This window comes from Manis pentadactyla, chromosome 13 (assembly GCF_030020395.1).
Source record: "Manis pentadactyla isolate mManPen7 chromosome 13, mManPen7.hap1, whole genome shotgun sequence".
Lineage (NCBI taxonomy): Eukaryota > Metazoa > Chordata > Mammalia > Pholidota > Manidae > Manis > Manis pentadactyla.
Window position 1 is genome coordinate 40576822 of NC_080031.1, and position 22767 is coordinate 40599588.

The window sequence follows — 22767 nt, forward strand, 5'->3', positions numbered from 1 at the left end:
TCTTTCTCCCCCTGGCTTATTCCACTGAGCATAATACCATCTAGCTCTATCCACGTCATTGCAAATGATAGGATTTGATTTCTTCTTATGGCTGCTTACTGCACTTTTTAAACTGTATTTCATTCTTTTTTGTTCGTAGTTTCGCTGTGTGCTTTCACCATTACTTTCCTGGTTTATGAGCAATAGCTTTTATTAATTGATATGTAACTACATCTATCTCTCTATCTATCTATCTATCTACTATTATCTATCTATGTATCAATCAATCATCTTTTTGTCTGCCCTTCTGTCATTATGTACAGAACAGTTAACAACATTGCATATGTCACTTCCCTACATTATGCTTCTAAAAATCTTGCAAAATAACTAAGCCGTAGGGAGAGCACTGGGTTCACTGAGACACTTGCAGGTCCAGTCAGCCGTGTGTACATACAAAACCAGGAAATGGTGGTGCAGGGACTTGAACCCATGTCTCTGTCCTCTGTCCTCTTTTATCTCCTTCTCACTTGCTGACTGCATTTAGCCACATTCATTCACCAAGTGCTCCCTGAAGACCACAAGTATTCTTCCTCTGGGCGTGCTGTCGACAGAAAAGTTAACTTGTTTCTTTGCTCACCACCATGTTTGAGGGTCTTCGGCATGATCACTGCTGATAGGACAGAGGGACAAATAAAAAGGAACACAAACTTCTAGACAGGAGTATTTGGGAGCAAAGAGTGTGTTTAGTGTGACGTGTTTATTTGATTGTCCAAACTTCCCTCTTTATCTTTTTTTTATTTCTTTATATTCGTGAACATCATAAAATCCACTGATTTCAAAGGCCCTGATGCAAATTATTACAGCAATTCAGTTTTTGAGGTGAGAGAAAGTGAGAAGGATGTTGCTTCACCACTAAATCTATAGCTGGGCACTGCTGAAACCAAAAAAAAAGAATTCACGGTGGCCAGATAGGGCTATTTTCTTCTGACTGTCTCTGGGGACTCAAACAGAATCCATTGGTTTGTTTGTTTGTTTCTCAGTTTCACTTGTGAAGGGTACCTGACCCCGCCCCTTCGGCTTGCAGTTTGTCTGTGTCCTTGGATCTCAAGTGAGTCTCCTGTAAGGTAGCACATAGATGGTCTTGAGTGAAAGATAGCTTTGTTTAGTATGATGCTTTCCTATCTATCTTCCTACCTATCTCTTTAATTATCTATGTAATCTATCTACCTATCTATCTATCTGTCATCTATCTATCTATAATCTATCATCTACCTACTACCGTCTGAGTATCTATCTAATTAATCTATGATCTATATGTATGTATATCAGTCCAATCCATATATCAATCATCTGTCTGTCTATGTATCTGTTTTCTCACTTTTGTCAACCTTCTGTCACTAGGTGCACTTTGATTCCTCTGTGTCGTTCTCAGTCTCAATTCTTTGTGCTTGTTTATGTGAGTTAGCTGTGTGTTTGGGTCTTGAGAGGAGTGGCCTTTGTTTGGGAACTTCTCCTGCATAGGTGGCACAAGACTCCTGGGTGTGGATGGTGTGGTTGGCAGGCTGCCCTCTTCAACCTGTGCAGTACAGGGCCCTCCAGCTGCTCTGCCCCTGGGCCATTCCTGCTGTGGCAGCTGCGTGAGATGCGGAGCATATCCGAGGCCCCACGCAGGGAGCACAATGGCTGGCCTGCGGGTTCCGAGGCAGGTGCATGCCCAGTAGTAAGTCTTTTTGCCTGTGCACCGATGTCACCTCGGAGGCCCTGCTTGGTGGCCCATCTCCAGAGAGCATACGTGTTGTCACCGGTTAAGTGAACTGCCTATTGGTGACATGCAGGGCTCCTGTGGGCTTGTCTTCCATTAGCTTGCTGAGGTGGCAGGCCAGCTAGATTGTGGGGAAACTTCTCCACTCTGCTGCCAAGGTGGAGGTGGAGTTTCAGTGCGTTTAGGCATTTAGATGTGAGTGAGGTCTATCTGAAATGAAATAGTAGCGTTGAGAGCTATGTTTCCATTCGTATGAAAAGGGCGCTGAGCATAAAGTGTTGGGTGATGGTGGCAGGAATTCTAGGAATGTTTATATCCCCGCACTTATTTATTTTCTCTTAAGGGAGGTGATTCTGAAGTAACTTTTTACTAACGGATGAAGGTGATGTATAAGGTCATCCCATGTCAGCCATGGTGAGATGAAGTGGTGTAGTAGAATTAAAGTCTGTACACCTTGGCCTGATATATAGGAGACACACCGAGAGTGCTCTTTGCTGCTCTCCTCTCCTGGCTATTTACCCTAACTAACTTGATGGTTCAGAGTGGTCCCAGCAACATTTCCAGCAAGATCTTTCTAAAATCGCATAGAAACACTTGGCAAAGATATCCCCAGGGTCTACTGGAAAATTTTACTGTTTCTGGTCATAGTTTGCAAGATATTTGCCCTATTCTGCGTTCTTTTGTTACTTTTGAATCTCCTGTGATTGTAGACCGATAGGGGCAGTAGTGTACACACACACACGCACACGCACAGACACACATACACGGCTGAGAGTTAACGGAGACCCCTGTTATCGGAAACTGCACCCCACACTTTAAAAAAGAAACGTGCATAAGTTGTGAACCTGGTGTTCCCCCCAAAGGTAGCAGACTTCAATGTGCTGACGTGGTTGAACACAGATACGTATGCAGACACCTAAGCACAGATATCTATACATAGGCCCTCTCCATCCATCATCTCAGTGCATCTCTGTTTACCTACATATCTATGTTAGTCTACTCAAGCTGATAACCAGAGTGTCTTTGAGTGGGGGCTTAATCCATAGACACTGATTTCTTGCAATTCTGGAAGCAGAAGTCCAAGATCAAGTCAGGTTCAGTTCCTGGTGAGGTCCCTTCTTCTGGCTTGCATATGGCTGCATCCCTGCTGTGTCCTCACAGGGTCGAGGGAGAAAGCTCTGTCTTCTGTTCCTCTTAATGACACTGATTGCATAATGGCAGCTCCACCCACTCCCTCATGATATCTTCCAAACCTAATTACCTCCAAAGGCCTCACCTCCCAATACGATGACAGTGAGGTTTAGGGCTTCAACCCTGACTCAGTTCAAATATGAACTTGAGTGTGTGTGTGTGTGTGTGTGTGGTGGCGGAGGGGTGTTAGGAGGAGCGAAAGATGGTGAGGTGAGGGCCCATAAATTCTGTTCATAACTCTGTATCTATCTATCATCTTTTGTCTAATCTAACCTACCTATATCATCTATCCTATCTAGTCTATCATCTGTCATCTTTATATATCTTATCTCTGTCATCTCTGTCAATCTATTCATCTAATCTATGAATATCTATCATCTATCTAATATATATAATTCTAATCAATCTATCACCTGTCATCTGTCTGTCATCTACCTGTTGTCATATTTTTGTCTACCCATCTATCCTTATGTACAGAACAGTGTAAGATAAATTCTAGCTGAAATAAGAAGGTGAAGAGAGGCAGCAAAGGGCCCGGTCATTTATTTGAACGCAAATTCCTGGGCAAGATTTCCCCAGTCTATAGAAATGAAGGCTGGGGAGTTCACACATAAGTAGACAGGTAGCAAGATTTTAAAGAAGGTAGGGGGAGGCAGAGATTAAGATTTACAACACCGTGAGGATTGGCTAGCCCAAAGCATATTTTTCAGGTTGGGAGTGGGCAACTGCCAAGAACTTCGGCACAACATCAGTGTCCCATGTGGGAGGGGGCAGCAGCTGGAGATATTGGCACATAATCAGTGTCCGATGTGCTCGCTCCTCCCATCAGTACCCCCAGCCTTAAACACAGTTAACAACACGGCTGTCTAACATGGATATCTATCTATCTATCTATCTATCTATCTATCTATCTATCTATCATCTATTATCTATTTTTTCGATCTATCTATTCCTATCATCTATCTTATCTAATCTGTCATCTATCTGTCTATCTGTCCTATCTATCATCATCTTTTTGTCTACCCATCTATCCATATGCACAGAAAAGTTCACAAGATGGTTTATATGTCATTTCCCTACTTATGTTTCCAAAAGCCTGCAAGGTAACTAAGCCCTAGAGACAGACAGCACTGGGTTCACTGAGACATTTGCACATCGAGTCAACAGCATGTGACTACAAAACTAGTAAATGGTGGTGCAGGGACTTGAACCCATATCTCTGTCCCCGGTCTTCTTTTCCCACCTTTCTGACAGTATTCTAGCTGCATTTGTTGACTGACTGCTCCCTGAAGACCAGAAGCATCCTTCCACTTGACTTTTTCAGTAATTTATCCCATTGTATGGAATGCTTTACCCACAGATACCTGGTTCTGTCACCTCCATCTAGATTGTTCAAGTCCCACCTCCCTGGTGAGGCTTACCCTGTCCACTGTTTATTTTGAAAGCCCTGCTTCTCTCTGCTTATAATCTCAGTCCTCCATATCCTGCTTTTTATTCTTCATAGTGTTTGTTACTGGCTTAGCTACCAGAGAACTTACAGATGTTTATTGTCTCTTTCCTCCCCTCCAACTAGAACGTGGTCTTCACAGGTTAGGAATTCTGCGTGTATTAAGTCTGGTGGAGACCCTGCAGACTCTAGGGTCAGCGAGAAGTGGGCACAGTTGTAACTCAAAGTGGTTTGACATTTTAGCAGTATAGGTTAGTGTCAGGCGAGGCAGTTATTAAGGAGGGCCTTTCCTGATATTACTAAGCTACTTGATATATTCTAAGTAAGCTTAAGTTTTCAATTATCACACAGCAGGGAGAAACCCTTTCTTCTGTCATTCCTCCAGCCTTGAGGACCTGGATGCCAAATCCGTTCTCTCGTGGTGAAGTGGGAATGTGTGAGGATGATCGGCCAAAGTCTTAAGTTACACAAGCACACACATACAGAATTAAGCATGTTTAAAAACCAAAATGATAAGAGTGTTTTCCTGTGTCACAGCCGGCATTCCCTAGCCTCCAGTGAGCTCAGAGCAGTTGGGGAGGAGAGGGAAGTGGCCGCATAAGCTAACCCAATCTCCTTTCTCTGTACTTGCCTCACCCTGGGTTGTCATCCATTAAACGCTCAGCACGCAGACCTCACGGTGAGCACACACAGTCATAAAACGCGGCTACTTCCACATCCCAGTCACTGGGGCATGGAACACGTTGCATAGTTAAGTGTGGCTCAGAACATTATCACTCATGTATGTATGTTCTTCCTCTGTCGCCGGGTCAAAGTGTAAACAGAGCAGAGGCATACTAGCAAGAGCAGGGTTTACTGTGAATATATAATATACACACATATCGTGGGAAAGATTTTGTTAAATGGATAGGAGGACATAGGCCATGTCTGGAGCCAGGGGAGACTTGTAGGTGCCGTTGGCAAGGTCTGTGGCGTGTCCACCAGGTCGGAGGCCGATTTAGGTGTAGGGCCGAGGTATTCGGCTGTGCCTCCCATGGCATCGTATGGGTCCATGTCTGACCGTACGATGACCGCCCTCGTGGTGTTTTTCTGGGGTGCACAGGAGGCTGGTGCTGGTGATGCCCACAGCCTGGTGTGGGGCCCGGTTGGGACCAGAAGATGACAGCTAGTGACTACGGCATCGTGTCCATTGGCTTGTATAGAGAGTAAGAGTGAGCTTTTGTGCAGGCACTTGTGCTGCCCACTGCGTCATCTGGCGCCCGGGGGGTAGAGTAGTGCCTTTCCCCACGGTGGTGGAATGCCATCGGTTCCTAGTCCAACTTGTGGGTAGGTCCGAGGCCGTCGTCTGTGCCTCCCACAGCACCGTGTGGGTCCAGGGGAGTCCGGAGGATGACTTCCCATGCGGTGGGTGTCTGAGGTGCGCTGGAGGACGGCGGTGCTGCTGCCCATTGCATCGTGTGGGGCCGGCGGGTGACCGGAAAATGACAGCCATCGAGGGAGGTGTTGTGTCGCATCGGCTCATCTTGAGCGTCAGCATCAGCCTTCGGGCCACCGCTTGTGCTGCCCTGTGCTTTGTCTGGGGATGGGGGGCAGTTGTATGTGCCTTTCCTGAGGGCAGTGGTGTACCCATAGAGTCCGAGGCTGACTTACATGTAGGACCGAGGTAGTACTCTGTGCTTCCCATGGCATCGTATGGGACCAGGTGAGACCAGACGACGACTGCCCATGCGGTGGTTGTCTAAAGTGCACAGGTGGCCGGAGGTTTTTCTGCCTATGTTCCCTTGCAGAGCCGTTGCCATTGGAGGATGACGGCCATCGAGGGTGGTGCCGTGTCAATGGGCTTGCCTTGAGCGTCATTGCCGGCCCTTGGGCTGAAGGTGGAGCTGCCCATGGCCTCATGTGCTTTCGGGGGCGAACGGAAGATGACGGCCATCGAGGGTGGTGTCATGTCCATCAGCTCGTCTTGTGCATCAGCCTTCAGAATGGCGCCTGTGCAGCCCACGGACTTGTCCGGGGCCAGGTGGAAGTTGTAGGTGCCTCTCCCGAAGGCGGTGGCATGCAGATCGGGTCGTCGTCCGCCTTGCGTGTAGGGCCGAGACCATCATCTGTGCCTCCCATGGCATCGTATGGGGCCAGGGGAGACCAGACGAAGACCGCCCGAGTGGTGGTCATCTGAGGCACAAAGGAAGCCTGTGGTGGTGCTGCCCATGGCCTCGTGCGGTGTCTGGGGGGTCTGGAAGACGATGGCTAGCGGTTGTGCATTCGTGTCTATCGGCTTGTCCAGAGCATCAGAGCCAGCCATCGGGCCGGTGCTTGTGCTGCCCAAGGCCTGGTCTTCTGGCTGACTCTATATGGCGGTTTTGCAGAGACAGGACACCTCGAGGTGGGCTGGTAGTGGTTCCTGTGTGCCCTACAGAGTAGGAGCTCATCTGGGTGGTCTCTCTCAAGCCGTCTGCTGGGAGCCTAGGATGGTCAAGAGGCTCAGGATGCTCCAAGTGGTAGTGGGATCTCTGCTGGGTAAAGTGGGAAAAGCCAGTAGCTAAAGGCACAGGATCCCGATGGAACAGCCTGTGACCAGGGCAGCGGGCATCTGCAGGGTGCTCCCTGGCAGGAGGGATAGGGAGCAGCACCCCGAGGACCGGAAGGACCGGCGGGTGAAGAAGTTGGGGCTGGGGTGGCGGCCGGTGTGGTGGGGCATGATCCTTAGGAAGGAGGAAACTGTCCACACGGAAAAACGGTTTGTGGTGTGCGCCAAACGATCTGAGGAAAGGGTATGAATCTAGGGAGAGGGTCTCCATTGCAACGAACTCTTTCTCAGGCCAAGCACGCACTGAGCTGCCCAGCTAGGGCGAGCCTGGTATGTATGTCAGCCAGGGGATGCATCGCAAAGAGGCCTGGGCCGCTGTAACGTCACCCAGGGGCTGCATAACCATGCCCCCATTGAATTAAGCACACTGGCCACACCCAAGGAGACCCTGGGCCGAAGCCATGGTGCGGCCCCAAGGCGAACCCCAGTAGAATCCCTAGCCCCCGGAATTGCCTGCTGAGGGAAGTGCAGGTGTTCAGACCAACGAGGCCACCATGTGGACAGTTGAGGGCTGCAGTCCCCCTGTCTGACAGAGCTCAGCCCGTCTAGGTGTCAGCTCTGCATGGGCTCGGCACCTGGGGTGTGGTGGGTGGCAAGTGCCTTGCCCCCACCGCTCCCCCACACTCGCAGTGGCCAGTTCCTGATCGCAGCCCAGCACGGAGCCACCGAGAGACTGCCCGGGGTAAGGCCCGCCATTTCCCAGGCCTTCCCAGCTTCTCTGGGACACCTGGAGCCAGGCAAGCCTTCTCGGCCATGGCCAGCCGGGCGGCTGACTTCTGAGGAAGGCGCAGACCCCATGACTTGCCTTTCTAGCTAACGGGCAAGTTCTTTCTTTGCTTCTCACAGAAAGCGTAGGTCAGGGACCACCGGGTCTCAGCATAGACACATCCCGCATTCTGACTGAGCCCGGATGCCCAGATTTCTCTCTGATCTAGTTTTGGGGGCCTGTGTCTCGTACGTGAATAACACAACACAGTAAACTGGGAAACATTTTATTTTTAAAATGCTTCTCCTTTAGACTCTTGGTCTCGATGGTGTCGTTGTTGTTGCCCGTCAGCCAAGCTGGATGGTTGTGGGGCAACCTCGCCTCCTCTCAGTAGTCAGTCTGTCCATTCCCGATCCTGACGGTTCATCCTTTATATTATAACCTATTAAGCTCGTGTCCCGTGTCAGTAACCCTGCTTCTAGTTCTCAGGTCTTACCTTTTGGACCTAGGCCCTGCTTGCTCACTGCTTCACTGTGGAAGCACTGACATTGTTACAGAATAAAATGTGAAATTCTCCAGCCCCAACTCATGGTCTGGCTTTCCCATTGTCTACATTTCCATCCCTATGAGCCAAGCTCCCTGCTCCTTGAAAAGATCCTGTCTCATGTCTTTTTGTCTCTGAATTATTTCCTCTGGGGGTTTCCACCTCTTGCCTCTGGTTTTTAAGACATTTCACCCCAGCAGAAGAACATGGATCATTGAAGACACACCTCTCTAGTCACCTCCTCTTGGAGGCTTCCCGTGCACTCTCACATGTGTGCCCTCCTCTCCATTCTCCGTCCTTGGTGAGAACCTCCCTTATCAAATGTGAGTGTGCCAGCTCGTTCACATCACATCTCGGGTCACGGGATCTGTTGAACACTGGTGACAGTGAATGACTGATCTCGGCTTCAAAGCTCAGCTGCCTCTTCAGTGGTACCTGGTGCCGATCGCTCCTCCTCCAACCGTATGTTATGTTCCAAACCGCGTGGAACATAAATGTGGGCGAGAAGCCACCGACTGCCCCTCAGTCCCCGCTGTGTATGCCTCCGGGTGCTTAGGGAGAGGCCCGGCGAGCCGAGCCCAAGAACTTATCTTTAACGGTGATGAGCGCAGAGCATGTGGAGCAGGCCCCAGCTACTGTTACTGCTGCTGCTGCTGTGATGACTACTCTCTCTGGCCCAGTGGGGTAAGATTCCAGATCTCTTTTTGTTCTCTGCCTGTGCTTCCTCTGTAGTGGTGTAGTTTTGTTGTATGGGGGCGGCTCCTTTCACGTCTCTGATGGAATTAAGTATGGGTCTCGGAAGTCCCTTGTGTCAGTTTTTATTGTACAATACCATCTTCTATTTCTACGTATTTGGGTTTTCTCCCGCTGCTACGGCTTTTCCTCTGGGAGGACCTGTACCACAGGACTGTAGTAGACAGAAGAGTAAACATGGTGCTTTGTTCACCACCATGTTTGAGGGACATTGGCATCACCGCTGATAGGAGGAGGGACAGGTAAAAAGGAACACCGAGTTCTAGACGGGAGCAGTTGGGAGCAAAGAGTGTGTTGTGGAGTTACGTTTTCGTTTGAGCATCCAAACTTACCTCGGTATCTGGTTATTGCTACTATACATTCGTAAACATCATAAAATCCACTGATGTCAAAAGCCTAGATGCATATTATTGCAGCAAGTCAGTTGTTGAGAAAAAATGAGAAGGAACTTGCTATACCACTGAATCTATGACTGGGCACTGTCAATACCTAAGAAAAAGCATCCATTGTGGCGGGAAGGGCTATTTCCTACTGTCTATCTGCGCACTCAAACAGAATCTCTTTTTTTTTTTTGGTGTCAGTAATGAACAATTACATGTGCAACATTATAGTTACTAGACTCATCATCTGCCCCCCTCCCCTCCATTATCAAGTCCACAAACCATTATAGTAGCTGTCCATCAATGTAGTAAGATGCTATAGAATCACTATGTGTCTTGTGTGTGTTTTACTGCAATTCCCGTGGGCACCCACCCCCTACATTATATGTGCAGATCGTAATGCCCCTTTAACCCCATATCCCTATCTTACCACCCATCCTCCCAGGTACCTTTCCCTTTGGAAACTGCTAGTCTATTCTTGGGTTTTGTGAGTCTGCTCCTGTTTTGTTCCTTCCCGTTTTTGCTTTGTTCTCATACCTCACAGAGGAGTGAAATCCTTGGATACTTGTCTTTCCCCACTTGCCTTATTTCACTGAGCATAACACTCTCTAGCTCCTTCCTTGTTGTTGCAAATGGTGGTAGGGTTTGCTTTCTTCTTATGGCTTACTGATATTCGATAGCGTGTATGTACCACCTCTTCTTTATCCATTCATCTCCTGATGGACACTTAGGTTGCTTCCATTTCTTGGGTATTGTAAATAGTGCTGCGATCAACATAGGGGTTCACCTGTCCCTTTAAATCTGGGCTCCTGCACTCTTAGGGTAAATTCCTAGGAGAGGAATTCCTGGGACAAATGGTATTTCTGTTTTTTGCTTTTTTGGGGAACCTCCATACTGCTTTCCATAATGGTTGAGCTGACTGACATTCCTACCAGCAGTGTAGGAGGGTTCCCCTTTCTCCACACCCTTACTGACATCTGTTGTTGTCTGTCTTTTGGGTGGTAGCCATTCTAACTGGTGTGAGGTGATACCCCATTGTGGTTTTAATGTGCATTTCTCTGATGGTTAGCGATGTGGAGCGTCTTTTCATGTCCCTGTCGGCCACCTGAAATTGATTCTGTGGAGAAGTGTCTGTTCAGATCCTGTTCCCATTTTGTAATTGGATTCATTTGCTTTTTGTGTGTTGGGGTTCTTGAGCTGTTGATACATGTTTTGGATGGCAACGCCTTATCAAATATGTCATCAGTGAGCTTTTTCTCCTATACTGAAGGATGTCTTTTGATTCTACTGATGGTGGTCAAAGAGAATCTTACTGAACCCAATACCACTTAATCCAAACTCTGACTAATTTTATTTTCTTTCCAGAACACCAACCAGCCGAGAAAACTGGAACAAAGAGGAGAAGCTCTGATGCAGGAACATGTAGCGTAAAACTGAGAGGTGAGGTGGTGTGGAAAATGGTAGGTTGCATCTTTCCATGTGCTGCTTTCAAATGTCATAGGGAAAAATGATTGCCAAGGAGATGAAGCCCGGGGTTTTGACATCACATGTGGAGCCACGTAGCCTCTAGCCATTGATTTGAAAGCTAGCATGTGGCATTTTTGTCTTTCGTTCAGAGTTAGACAGGCAGCACACCCCGTTTGCAGTTCAGTCAGTGACCGTTTGGGATTGTTCTGGCACTGGAAGGGGTCGACCCGAGAGCTGTACCATTCCTGCTGGGCTGTCGCAGCACCTCTCTTGTATCAGGGCCTCAGCATCGCTCCCGGGTGAGAGAGAGTGAGAGAGAATTGCTCTCGAAAAACAGGGACAGTTTTATTTTCTGTAGCCGCCTGAGCATGCCCCTGATGTTTATTTTGCGATTTCTTTCTCAGGAAGATTGATTTGAGTCCAGTTAAAAGGTTCCTTTGAAGGTTCATATTTGTAGGTGGCGTCCTTTAGCTCCCAGAAGCTTTACTCTCTGCAGATGCTCATCCCTTGGGGGGTGCCCGGATCCCAGTGGAGCGGTGCCAGTGCCCACCCCCACGAGAAGGAAGGAGGTCTTTCCTGCTTCCTGGCCGCAGTGCCCATCTCCACTGCCAGTGCCAGTTTGCAGAGCACGCAGGGAGAAGTTGCCGTCGGTGGGATCAGCCATTTTGCAGGCCGGTGCCAGTAGGGAGGCAGGCCGTGTACCAGTCAGAGTAAGGGGCCTCAGATCTGCGAGGACAGTCAGCGGGATGGAGCGCCCAGAGCACCTGAAAGCTCCCATGCCTTCCGTTCAGAGTGCACGGTGGCCAGATAGGGCTATTTTCTACTGATTGTCTCTGGGGACTCAAACAGAATCGATTTGTTTGTTTTTCAGGTTCACTTGTGTAGGTTACCTGTCCCCACCCCTTCGAATTGTAGTTTGTCTGAGTCCTTAGATCTCAAGAGAGTCTCCTGTAAGGGAGCACAGAGGTGGTCTTGAGTTTTCATCCCTTCTTTTAACCCTGTATCTTTTGTTTGGAGTATGCACAGCCTATCCTTTTATTCTAATGATTCAGGGCTGTGCCCTTATTGCACTTAATAAATTTTTTTTGTTATCATTAATCTACAATCACTTTAAGAACATTATGTTTACTAGGCTCCCCCCTTCACCAAGCCCCACAAAATACCTCTTACAGTCACTGTCCATCATCATAGTTCTTTGCTGTAGACCCCTTCACCTTGTCCCCCCCCACACACCCCGTTACAGTCGCTATCCATCAGCGTGAAGTAAGATGCTGTAGAATCTCTACTTGTCTTTGTGTTGTACAGCCCTCCCTATGCACCCCCCGACCCCACACATTATACATTCTAATCCTAGTATCCCCTTTCTTTCTCCCCGACCTTATCCCTCCCTTCTCACCCACCCTGCCCAGTCCCTTTCCCTTTGGTAACTGTTAGTCCACTCTTGGGTTCTGTGAGTCTGCTGCTGTTTTTTTCCTTCAGTTTTTCTTTGTTGTTATACTCCACACATGAGTGAAATCATTTGGTACTTGTATTTCTCTGCCTGGCCTATTTCACTGTGCATACTACCATCTAGCTCCATCCACGTCATAGCAAATGGTAGGATTTGTTTTCTTCTTATGGCTGCTTACTGCACTTCTTAAACTGGATTTCATTCTTCCTTTTGTTTGTAGTATCACTATGTGCTTTCACAATTGAACACCTTGTTATGAGTAGTAGCTTCTTGTTAATCGATATATATCTGTATCTATTTAACTGTCTGTCTGTCTATCTATCTATCCTTCTATATTTCTATCTATCCTTCTATCTATCTAAGTATCTATCTATCTACCTATCTATCTATCTATCCATCTTCCTATCATCCATCTATCTTGTCTATCATCTATCTCTCTATGTATCTATCTATCATCTGTCATCTATCTATTTATCTATCTATGAGTCAATCATCTGTTTGTCAGCCTATCTTGTCTTTTGTACAGAACATAAAACAACATGGCCTACGTCATTTCCCTACATTATGTTTACAAAAATCTTGCGAAGTAACTAGGCCGTAGTTAGATTACTGGGTTCTCTGAGACACTTGAAGTTCGAATCAGCCACGTGTGCTTACAAAACCAGTAGATGGTGGTGCATGGACTTGAACCCGTATCTCTGTCCTCTGTCCTCTTTTACCTCCATCTCGCTTGCTGACTGCAATTAGCCACATTCATTGACTAAGTCCTCCCTGAAGACCAAAAGTTTCCTTCCTCTGGGCCTGTTGTAGACAGAAAACTATACTTGGTGCTTTGAGCACCACCAAGTTTGAGGGACATCGGCGTGATCACTGCTGATAGTAGGAGAGACAAATAAAAAGAACACCTATTTCTGGACAAGAGCACTTGGTAACAAAGTGTGTGTTGTGGAGTGACGTGTTTATTTGAGTGTCCAAGCTTCGCTCTTTAGGTGGCTATTACTTTTTTACATAAATGAACATCATAAAACGTACTGATTTCAAAAGCCCAGACGCATATTATTACAGCAGTTCTGTTATTGAGTTGAGAAAAAATGAGAAGGATGTTGCTGTACCACTAAATCTATGGCTGGGCAATGCTGAAACCAAACAAAAAGAACTCATGGTGGCTAGATAGGTCTGTTTTCTACTGACTGTCTCTGGGGATTCAACAGAATCCATTTATGTGTTTGTTTGTTTCTCAGTTTCACTTGTGTAGGGTACCTGTCCCCGCCCCTTCAGCAAATTTCCCTCGGTATCTGGTTATTGCTTCTTTACATTCGTAAACATCATAAAATCCGCTGATTTCAAAAGCCCAGACATATATTATTACAGCAGTCCAGTTGTTGAGGTGAGGAAAAATGAGAAGGGCCTCGCTATACCACTGAATCTATGACTGAGCACTGCCAAATCAAAGAGAAAGCATCCACGGTGGCAGGAAGGGCTATTTTCCACTGACTGTCTCTCTGGGCACTTAAGCAGTATCACTTTTTTTTTTTGGTGTCAGTAATGTACAATTACATGAGCAACATTTTCTTTACTAGACTCCCCCTAATACCCCCTCCCAACATTATCAAGTCCACCCCGCACACCCCATTACAGTCGTTGTCCATCAATGTAGTAAGATGCTATGGAAATACTACCTGTCTTCAGTGTGTTATACTGCAATCCCCGTGGACCCCACACCCTACATTATGTGTGTGGATCGTAATGCCCCCTTTACCCCTTTATCAACCCTTCCCACACATAATCCCTGGTCCCTTTCCCTTTGGTAACTGTTTGTCCATTCTTGGGTTCTGTGAGTCTGCTGCTGTTTTTTACCTTCCCATTTTTGCTTTGTTCTTATACCTCACAGAGGAGTTACATAATTGGATAATTGTCTTTCTCCACCGGGCTTATTTCACTGAGCATAACACCCTCTAGCTCCGTCCGTGTTGTTGCAAATGGTGGTAGGATTAGTTTTCTTCTAATGGCGGAATGATATTCCATAGTGTGTATATACCATCTCTTCTTTAGCTGTCGGGAGATGTATGCCATAGAAACAATGGTCTCGCCCTTTTTTCCTAGGCCTCTAGTTTTTAAGCCTGCCCCGTTTAGGAAAGATCAATTGACCCAGCTTGCGATTAGACCGCTGGGATACAGATTAAACAGCTGCCGTGATAACATCTCCTCCTTAGTTAAACCTTTTGTCTTTTCTCAGTAATTCCCCATCCATGATCTTTTTCAGAGAACATATTTCAGTTAGGTAATATAGCAACCTAGATAATCCTTGCCACTTCAGCTGGGGCAGTTTCCCCCTCCAAGCTCCTATATAATCTTCCTTGTAAGAATAAACTTTGAGTCCTTGATGAGATTTTCGACTTGTTCTCCTTCTTTGTGTCTGGTTTGTCTCCCATCCAGGTTAACTTCCCCTCGAGCCCTTGTTGAACTCCCCACCGGCCGGGGCATGTGGCTCCCAATGTGGGGCTCGAGGTACGAAGCCTGATCAAGATGTCGCTCATATGGATGGCCGTCCTTCTTTCCTTGGATCGCCACCCCACCGGTGAGTGAAGATCCGCATGAAGAACACAACAGATGTACCCGCCTGTGACACAGATCAATAAAGGTAAGGAATGCTAAGCAATCATGGGGCAAACACTAAATAAGCATGAGTTATTTGTTAAGGGACTTAAGGCATCTCTCAAGACATGAGGAATACAGGTTAAGAAAAAAGATTTAGTTAAATTCTTTATCTTGCTAGAGGATGTCTGCCCATGGTTACCCCAGAAAGGAACTATAGTTGAAAAACAGTGGTGCCTATTTGGCAACTGCCTGAATGATTATCATTCCTTTGGCCCTGAGAAGGTCCCAGTACAGGAATTTTCTTATTGGAATCTCATAAACGATGTGTTGCAGGTCCGCCACTGTCACCCAGATGTTTCAAAGATTGTTGACGATAGTGAAAATTATCTGAAGGGAAATTTAAAACCAGTCAGACTTCTCTCCCCAAAAAGGAGTTCCCTGAGGATCTTCATCCCTCCTCCCCAGCCACTAATTGTCCCTCTGTCTCCATTCCCATGCCCGAGGTTAAGAACTATCTGCCTTCTAGCAGCCCCCCAAAATCTATTTACCCAGTCCTATCCCATCTCAAGTCCAACAGCCCTGATGATGATGCCCTCTATCCTGAAGAGGAGGCAGAAATAAAAGATGCCGCCGCTAAGCACCATTATATTGATTGTCCCCCACAAGCACTTTTAGGTGCAGGTCCATAGCCCTATTACATACCACGCCCTATAACATACCAACGCCCTATAAAACACCACCCCCTTTAACAAGACACTGTTGAAATCTCTCGGGAGGTGCAGTCCCTTAAGGCACTGCTTCAGATCAAAAGGGAGAGAGCCCAAATGCTTAGGCAATTATGTAACCTTGACTTAGAGAACCTCCCCCCATCCCCCCTGTTCAGAAAATAAAAGTAAGTTCCCCCTCTACTCCCCCCGTTCAGAAATTTAATACCAAAATTAAACTCTTCATGTCTTCCCGGTGACCCGATCCCAAACTAGACTGACCGAGGTAGAACCGACAGAGGGAGAGTCAAATGAGGCTGAACCACGAGAATCAGAAGGGGGAGATACGGATGCAGAAGAGCCTATAACCCAGCCTGAGTCAGAAAACACTGAAGGAGAGGACAAGAACGCAACTTCTACCATTAGGAATCAGTGGTACCGCCGCCTTAAATTTAAAAATATAAAAGACTTAAAGAATGCTATTTCCTCATATAACACTTTTGCCCCCTTTACTATTTCATTGTTAGAGTCTCTAAGCGAAGACTGGCTTACAGTTAATGATTGGGGCATGTTAACTAAAGCCACCTTAACAAGAGGTGACTTTCTCTTATGGAAAGCTGATTACACTGAAAGATGCCAGGATACTGCCCACCGCAATATGGCTGCCGGCGGTCCTTCCAAATCCTGGACATTAGACAAAATTTTGGGCAATCACCCCTATGACGCAAATGAAAGACAGGCTAAGGTTTCTCCAGGCTTACTCACACAAATCCAACATGCAGCCCTTAAGACCTGGAAGAGCCTCCCTTCTAAAGGGTCGGCCGTCACCTCTCTTGCCAAGGTTAGACAGGGGCCGCAGGAACCTTACAGTGAATTCATAGGTCACCTTACAGAGGCCGCCGAATGCCTCATGGGAAGGGAGGAAACAGATAATGAATTAATAAACATCTTGCTTTTGAAAATGCTAACCCAGCTTGTCAAGCCGCTATGCGTACCCATTGTCGCGGCAAAAATGTCTCCAACTTCATAAAACTTTGTGCCGATGACCCAACCTCTCACAACATCGGAATAGCCATAGCAGCAGCTCTTAAAGATTTTACTCAGGGACCCAGGCCCAAGACTTGCTTTAATTGCAAGCAACCAGGTCATTTTTCTAGAGAGTGCACAGCCCCTAGGACCGAACGATCGCTCCCATCATTCCTGTTCCTGCGATGCAAACGGGGTAAGCATTGGGCCTCCGAATGCCACTCCAAGGCTTATATACAGGGTAACCCTATGCCTCAGAAGCAAGGAAAGTTGATACAGGGCCCACCCCAGGACCCCAAAACCTACCCGTGACAGAACCCAGGGGTCGTCAGGTTCGTCCCCCAGTCAGTCCAAAATCCAGCATCACTATCCTCTCCCGAGCAACTGTCAGTAGCACCGGAGTGAACCTCTGTTTCACTTCCCAGTCAATATTGACCCCAGAAATGGGAATTCAAATTCTTTCAATGGGGATTTTTGGCCCTTTGCTGCAAGGAACCTTTTTTCTTATTCTGGGTCTTGCCAGCTCCACTATTCAGGGCCTCACTATTTCTCCAGGAGTCATTGACAATGATTATACCGGAGAAATTAAACTTATGGCTACAGACTTTCAGGGACCAATTACCATTTCCCCTGGCCAATGGATTCCTCAATTAATATTACTTCCCTTCGATGATAAAAATCATTGCTATAAGCAAAAGAGAGGCACCCATGGGTTTGGATCATCAGATGTTTATTGGACACAAGAGATCACTCAAAAAAGACCCCTTCTTAAGTTAAAATTAAAAGGAAAAATCTTTGAAGTCCTTAAAGATACTGGCGCGGATGCCACAGTTATTTCCAGTAAGGATTGGCCTTCATATTGGCTTCTCACTGCTTCCATGACTCACCTTAGAGGTATTGGACAGACCTTCAAACCCCTACAAAGATAAAAAGTTATTCAATGGGAAGATGAAGAAGGCAATCACGGTACTGTCCAGCCCTATATGCTTGCAGACCTACCTATCAACCTCTGGAGCAGAAATATTCTCTCTCAAGTGAAGCTCATTATGTGCAGCCCTAAAGAACTAGTCACTCACGAAGCTCAATCAAGCCTTTTGCCCTGGGCAAGGGTTTGGCAAACACTCTCAGGGCTCAAAAGAGCCGGTCCCAGTCACCATAAAAACTGATCATGCTGGAATTGGCTATGAAAATTTACCCTAACGGCCATTGACATACCTGTACCCCATGCAGATAAAGTATCCTGGAAAACAACAGAGCCTGTATGGGTTGATCAATGGCCCTTAACTTCTGAAAAAGTGGCTGCAGCCACAATGTTAGTACAGGAACAACTTGCTGCATGCCATATCGAGCCCACCACCTCACCCTGGAATACTCCTATTTTTTTCATCAAGAAAAAATCGGGAAAATGGAGGTTACTTCAAGATCTTACAGAAATTAATAAAGCTATGATACCTACGGGGTCCCTTCAACCAGGCCACCCCACTCCTGTGGCGACTCCTGCGGGATACTGTAAAATCATTAGTGACCTAAAAGATTGCTTTTTCACAATCACCCTACATCCTAAAGACCGCAAGCATTTTGCATTTAGTTTGCCGGTGATTAATTTTAAAGGCTCTATGCCAAGATTCCAATGGAAAGTTCTGCCCCAAGAAATGGCAAACAGCCCTACGCTGTGCCAAAAATTTGTATCTCAAGTTATAGACCCATTTAGACAAAGATGGCCTTCTACATAATTAATTCATTACATGGACGACATCCTCATGGCTGGTCCTAACCCCACTGAACTCCTTGCTTATTCCCAAAAGCTTTCTAGGGCCCTAACCAGAGCTGTCTTCAGATAGCCCCGATAAAATTCAATTAAAACCCCCTTACTTGTTTTTAGACTTTGAACTCTTTCATAATAAGATTCTTTCACAAAATGTTCAACTTTGAACAGATTGCTTATAAACTTTAAATGATTTTCAAAAACATCTAGAATATATTAATTGGCTCAGGCCTTATCTCAAGATAACTACTGGAGAGCTTAAATCCTTGTTTGATATACTTAAAGGGGACCCAGATCCTACTTCCAGTAGCTCATTAAAAGCCCCCGCCCTAGAAGCCCTAAAGGCAGTGGAAGCCGCAATTCTAAACCAAAGGGTCACTTTTATCTCTTATGAGAAGCCTCTTCTCCTAGTCATTTGTGCTACTGATTTTACACCCACCGGAGTGTTCTGGCAAGAGGGGCCCCTTTTTTGGGTCCATTTACCTGCCTCCCCTCCCAAAGTCCTTATCCCCTATACCTCCTGGGTGGCTGAACTGATAAAAATCGGACGCGACAACAGTAGGAAAATATTCGGGAAAGACGCCGACAAAATTATCCTACCCTAGTCCCCTACCCAAATCCAGTGGTTGATAGAGAATGACGATGAATGGATAACATCCTGCACCTCTTTTCATGGAGCACTTGACAATCATTACCCTGCTAACAAGCTTCTCCATTTTCTAAGGACCCAACCATTTGTTTTCCCTCCATTGACCTCCTCCCAATCACTTCCTCATGCCCCCCTAGTTTTCACCGATGGCTCCTCCAACGGAGTGGCAGCCTTCACCATAGATAATCAAACCACTTCCCTAAACTATCCATTCCACTCCACTCAATTGGTTGAATTCTTTGCTATTTTACATGTTTTTCAACAACTCCCAAATACTCCATTTAACCTATAAACTGACAGGGCTTATATTGCTCAATCCGTTCCCCTTTTAGAGACCTTGCCCTATATAAAACCCACTACAAACGCCACCCCTCTGTTTTTTTCCATCCAGCAATGCATACATTCCAGGCAACATCCCTTTTATATAAGCCATATTCGTGCCCATTCTGGTCTTCCTGGACCTCTAGCCAGAGGCAATGCTGTGACTGATAAAGCTACCCAACTTGCTCTTCTCACTGAGCTCGATCCTGTGGCTCAAGCCAAAGAAGCTCACTCTTTACACCACCATAATGCTCAAACCTTACGTCTTCTTCTTAAAATTACTAGAGAACAAGTCCGTCAGATTGTTAAAAAATGTACAAATTGTGTCACTCTCCTGCCTGTCCCTCAATTGGGTGTGAACCCTAGGGGCCTAGTTCCCAATGAGATCTGGCAAATGGATGTAACACACGTCCCCTCATTCGGAAATCTTAAATATCTTCATGTTACTGTAGATACCATTAGTGGATTTATTTTTGCCAGCCTCCATGTTGGAGAACCTTCAAAAAATGTTTTTGCTCATGTACTCAATTGTCTTAGTGTCTTGGGAAAACCAGAGATTATCAAGACTGATAATGGTCCTGGATATACTGGAAAAAAAATTCCAAGAATTTTGTCGCCAATTTCAAATCAAGCATGTTACAGGCATACCATACAATCCCCAAGGTCAAGGGATTGTCAAACGAGCCCATGTAACTATTAAACATACCTTGAACAAATTAAAAATGGGAGATTTATATCCCATGAAAGGCTCTCCAAGAAATATTCTTCATCATGCCTTGTTTATTCTTAATTTTCTAACTTTGGAAGCTCATGGCAAATCTGCAGCTGATCGCCTTTTGCATCCACAAACTGATAAAACTATGCCACTGTCATGTGGGGTGTTCCCCTCACTTCCCATTGGAATGGCCCTGACCCCATACTCATATGAGGCCGTTGATCCGCTTGTGTTTTCGACAACAAAGATGGAGCTGCTCGCTGGCTGCCAGAGAGTTTGGTTAAACCAATAGATTTACCAGATGATTTTTAAAAATCTTAACCAACTGTTCAGGTGGTGACACCACCTGAGACATCCTTTTTCTTCTTCTCTCCATTGATTCTGGCCGCCGGTTTAGTCCTTGCCTTAATCTTAGGCATAGGACTCGCCGCCTCCACCCCTCCCCAGTGGACCCTTGTACAGCAGAATATTCTTGTTACCACTTACTGGATCCTTGTTGGCGTCTTCGCACTTCTTAACTGCACCTTATAAAAAGATGAGGGCCATCAACTCTCGTGTTTTCACCTTCTTCGCAGAACCTTACAAGATCTTCAAGACCAAATAGATTCCCTTGCAGAAGTAATCTTACAGAACAGGTGTGGCCTAGAACTTCTCACCGCAGAACAAGGCGGCATCTGCTTAGACTTAGAAGAGAAATGCTGCTCCTACGCAAACAAGTCTCGAGTAGTTCGTGACAAAATAAAAAGACTCCAAGAAGATCTCGTGCAAAGAAAGAAAAAACTGTTTGAAAATCCCCTATGGACTGGGATGAGTGGGTTACTTCCTTATCTTCTCCCTATACTAGGACCCTTCCTTAGTCTCATGCTTGTGCTCTCCCTTGGCCCTTGGGCCTTCTGGAGAATTACCACCTTCATTAGAGAACAGATCAATACTGCACTCTGCAGACAGATACAAGTCCACTATCACCGGCTTGACCTTGCGGACCAAGGCTATGATGTGCCAGATGACGCCCCTCCTTTAGAAGCTGCATAGGATTCAGACCTATGCATATCGGCTCACAATAAAGTGAGTGCGATATGTGCACCAATGTGGGTGCAAAGCTAAGCATCACAAGGGAAGGTCCATGAACCGCCTCTGAATTCCCTGAGAGAAAAACCTGGCTTGCATGGAGGTTGGTATCTAAAATAAGTACGCCCTTCCTCCCCTCCACAAAAGATACCAAGGGCCCACGTTGACCCCCATCAATTTCGAGTCTCGGAGGAGCCAGGTCACTACTCCCCCAATTGTTTAATGCCCGCCGCTAAATAGCGGGCCTCCCCCTCTTTGGTATAAAAGAAGGGAGGAGATGTCGGGAGCCATAGGCCATAGAGATAATGGTCTCGCCCTTTTTCGCCTAGGCCTCTAGTTTTTCAAGCCTGCCCCTTTTAGGAAAGATCAATTGACCCAGCTTGCAATTAGACCGCTGGGATAGAGATTAAGCAGCTGCCATGATAACATCTCCTCCTTAGTTAAACCTTCTGTCTATTCTCAGTAATCCCCCACCATGATCTTTTCCAGAGATCATTCTTCAGTTAGGTATCCTAGCAACCTAGATAATCCTTGCCACTTCAGCTGTGGCTGTTTCCCCCTCCTAGCTAATATATAATCTACCTTGTAGGAATAAACTTTGAGACCTTGATCATACTTTTGACTTTGTCTCCTTCTTTGTATCTGGTTTGTCTCTCATCCAGGTTAACTTCCCCTCCAGCCCTTGTTGAAATCTCCACCGGCCAGGGTATTTATCCATTCATCTCTTGATGGACACTAACGTTGCTTCCATTTCTTGCGTATTATGAAGGGTGCTGCGATCAACATAGGGGTGCATCTGTCTCTTTCAAAATGGGCTCCCGCACTCTTAGGGTAAATTCCTAGGAGAGGAATTCCTGGGTCAAATGGTGTTTCTGTTCTTTCGTTTTTTGGGGAACCTCCATACTGCTTTCTACAATGGTTGATCTGACTGACATTCCCACCAGCAGTGTAGGTGGGTTCCCCTTTCTCCACACCCTTGCCGACATCTGTTGTTATCTGTCTTTCGGGTGGTGGCCATCCTAACTGGTATGAGGTGATACCCCATTGTGGTTTTAATGTGCATTTCTCTGATGGTTAGCGATGTGGAGCATCTTTTCATGTGCCTGTCAGCCACGTGAAATTGCTTCTGTGGAGAAGTGTCTGTTCAGATCCACTGCCCATTTTGTAATTGGATTCATTTGCTTTTTGTGTGTTGAGTTTTGTGAGCTCTTGATACATGTTTTGGATGAAAAAGCCTTATCAAATAAGTCATCAGTGAGTATATTCTAGCATACTGAAGGATGTATTTGGTTCTATTGGTGGTGGTCAATCAGAATCCTACTAAACCCCCTACCACTTCATTCCAAATCTGGCTACTTACTCCTTTTTTCCAGAACACCAACGAGCCAAGAAAACTGGAACGAAGAGGAAAAGCTGTGATGCAGGTACATCTAGCGTAAAACTGAGAGGTGAGGTGGTGTGGAGACTGGTAGGTTTTATCTTTCCATGTGCTGCTTTCAAGAGTCATAGGGAAAAAGATTGCCAAGTAGATGAAGCCCAGAGTGTTGACGTCACCTGGTATCTATAGAACCACATAGCCTATAGCCATTGATGGGAAGGCTAGCTTGCGGCACTGTTGTCTTTCCTGCGGAGTTAGACGAGCGGCATCCAACATA

The 22767-nt window shown here is 46.3% G+C and overlaps 1 long non-coding RNA gene across 1 annotated transcript in view; it reads left to right on the forward strand.

Moving 5' to 3' along the window:
- Positions 1 to 10768, forward strand: part of LOC130680378 (uncharacterized) — a 395610-nt gene extending 384842 nt beyond the window's left edge. The window contains exon 3 of the long non-coding RNA XR_008993365.1: positions 10715 to 10768. This is a non-coding gene — a long non-coding RNA (uncharacterized LOC130680378). The remainder of the gene's footprint in view (positions 1 to 10714) is intronic.
- Positions 10769 to 22767: the final 11999 nt, after the last annotated feature.